Source organism: Triplophysa rosa, linkage group LG25 (assembly GCF_024868665.1).
Source record: "Triplophysa rosa linkage group LG25, Trosa_1v2, whole genome shotgun sequence".
NCBI classification, from domain to species: domain Eukaryota; kingdom Metazoa; phylum Chordata; class Actinopteri; order Cypriniformes; family Nemacheilidae; genus Triplophysa; species Triplophysa rosa.
The window spans coordinates 16107326-16110264 of record NC_079914.1 but is presented as its reverse complement, the minus strand read 5'-3'; the positions used below and the strand labels follow the sequence as shown (position 1 = coordinate 16110264).

Sequence of the window (2939 nt, the reverse complement as noted above, 5' to 3'; positions counted from 1 at the left end):
AAAAAATATTTCTTATTTTTTATTCTTTCCTGTAGCTCAGTGATAAGAGCATGGAGCAAGCAACGCCAAGTTCATGGGTTCGACCCCAGAGGATTGTACATACTCAGATACAAATGTAAAGGTATAATGCAATGTAAGTCGCTTTGGATAAAACTTTCTGCCAAATGCGTAAATTTAAATGTACGTAATGAAATGTTCTGTTGAGCACAAAATGAGATATTTTGAAAAATGAAGGAAAGCAAACAGTTCTCGGGCACTTTTGACTACCATTGTAAATTTCCCTACTATGGGAGTCAATGGTGGTCAAGAACAGTTTGGTTACAAGCATTCTTCCAAATATCTTTCTCTGTGTTCAATCAAACAAAGAAATGTTTACAGATTTGGAACAACTAGAGAGTGAGTCATTCATGACAGAATTTATTTTTGAGTGAACTATCCCTTTAACTATATTGGGCAATCCACACATGCCCTCAATTATTAAAATTAATCTACAATACCCCATACTGTACAATTTCACTAATACCACTAATACCATAGGTTTCTGCCTAATGTATGTTGTGATTCCATGTCAATAATAAAAAGGTTATGTACCCACACGAGAAAAGAACCATTTTCATGGATCCACTAGGAGAAACTGACACAAAGATGAATAGATGCCTGGAGTCTACAAGGTAAAATTGAATTTAAAAAGTAGTTGTACTTGTGTCTTTTCAGTTGTTAAATTGTGATCTGCAACAGATTTCACACATACTGTATTTCCTTTAGAGCATTCATGAGGAAAAAGGGCTACAATGTCTCAAGGTGGACATGCAGCAGTCTCCCTCATAGATGTCAGCAAGATGGCTCATCCTGTGGTGTCCTGGCCTTAAAAGTGGGTGTGGAATGCTACCATCAGTAACAATTAAAGTCAAAGTCTGCTTTATTGTCAATTCTGCCACATGTACAGTACATACAGTACATATAGAGGATTGAAATTGCATTACTCTCAGACCTTTGGTGCACACATAACACTAACAGAATAAAAATATATATAAAAACAGATGCATACAGATATTACTGTATGTGTGTGTGTGTGCGTGCGTGCGTGTGTGCGTGTGTGTACTATATACAATATATATATTTACAAGCAGGGATATTTAAAAAGAAAAATAAGATAGATAATGGTAGATAGAGTGCAAAACAGTGGAATGTGCAACAGTTATGTCATAATTCAGCTAAATTAAATTCTCTTGTGGTTTGATATCATTCATAATATTCATTCAGTTTCACAGATGAATGGAGTCCTTTTTGCAGAGGACTGGTCTGGTTCTCATGGTTTTAGCTGAGGATTTGTGCAGATGGTCATCTAGTTGACAAAGTCTTCACAGGCGATCTGTCTTTAAGACACGTCTAGTTGTCAGTGCTGTTGTGGTCACCTTCTAGTTTGAATTCGGATTGTATCCAGGTGACTACTGTGATCATCTGAATTGGATTTGGACCGGATCCGGGTGCCTCAGTAGTCATCTGGACTGGATTCAAACTGGACTACGGTGACCTTGGAATAAGAATGAAACAGAGAGACAAATTGTAGATGCCATTCTTTCATAAAGTAACAAGTACATTGGGTGTTATGGGGTGTTCTCCCAGTGCCGGTTGACATAATGCATTGCTTGTGCCATTTTGCTAATCAAAGTTCTCTTCAGTTTGCAGAGAACATTTTACTGGGGGAGGCGATAAATATTCACACTTCACAGAAGGCAGTGGACAAGTTGAGGCTTGACATAGCTACTTCCCTCCTCAGAGAATCAGGTCTGTTTCGTTTTTTTTGCTCAGCATGTTAATCACTTCATGTTGTTGGTTTTATGCATTTAATATAAGTGTTCTGTATTTAACGTGTATTTAAAGCACATCTTTATCAACTAAATTATTGTGTTCTCCTCTTTTCTTTATCTTAACAATTCATATAAGCAGAAACACAAATCCTTTAATATNTTTGTGTTCAAAGAGAGATTACGTATAAGCAATAAAATCAATAATCATTATAACTTGTTTTTCTATATCAAACTACATATCAAGTTTGGTTGCTTGTTCATACAGTACAGACATCATTGTAGTTGTGACTGTAATCTGCTGTGTGAACAGAACATTACCATACTCACACCCTGCTTGTAATCCTAAAAAACGGAGTGTGCATGTGCATGTAGCCTTACCAGTGTAAAAAAAACCCTCTATATTTCTTAGCAGACTCTGGCCTATTCTGTCTATTTGTGAATTGTCACACACATTAGATAAGGGCAAGTCCAAGCAAATGTCAACATTAAGATGAAAAAGTCCAGTTTTTAAACGTTTTCACCACACTAATAGATCAGTTGTCAATATTTGGTGGTTTAAATATCCATGTGAAGTCTCTTAAAGGATTTAAGTGTTTTTAAAGCATGGTGAGTGATTTGTCACATCCATAACGGTCCATAGTCCTCATAAATGGCACATGAAAATTTAATTATGTGTATTATTGCTTCTGGCTTGTCTATTTTAGTTCACAGAAATCCTACAAAGTATATGGTCTCTCAAACACGTGCGTCCTTTTTTGTCACATCCATAACACATGATTTTTTTCTCTCTTTAAAAACAGAAAACTCATGCATATATATATTCTTCTGATGTCTGGACTCTATCATCAGGCGTTTACTAAAATAAAAACAGATTATCCAGTATATTGATAACAAATACATTCTGTGAGAATTTATATGGCACGTTTTGGCTAAAATGTCTGGAATTGCCCATGTAAGTTACCTATATCATGACATTTGAACACCCAAGCGACTTTAAGCACACGCGTCAGCTGCATTATTTCCATAAGTTAATAACATTGTTTCGTAACGTTCTTTGTAAGTTACGCCTCGTTTGAGAACGCCCGAATATCAGTAAATGCCGTTTCCGGTTTCGATATGAAAGTGAAA

The 2939-nt window shown here is 36.0% G+C and overlaps 1 long non-coding RNA gene across 1 annotated transcript; it reads left to right on the top strand.

The window, feature by feature from the left end:
- The first annotated feature begins 644 nt into the window (after positions 1-644).
- On the top strand, positions 645-1789 carry LOC130548409 (uncharacterized). The gene is made up of 3 exons (XR_008962030.1): positions 645-671; positions 766-871; positions 1683-1789. It is a non-coding gene; the product is annotated as an uncharacterized LOC130548409 (long non-coding RNA).
- The last annotated feature ends 1150 nt before the right edge of the window (positions 1790-2939 follow it).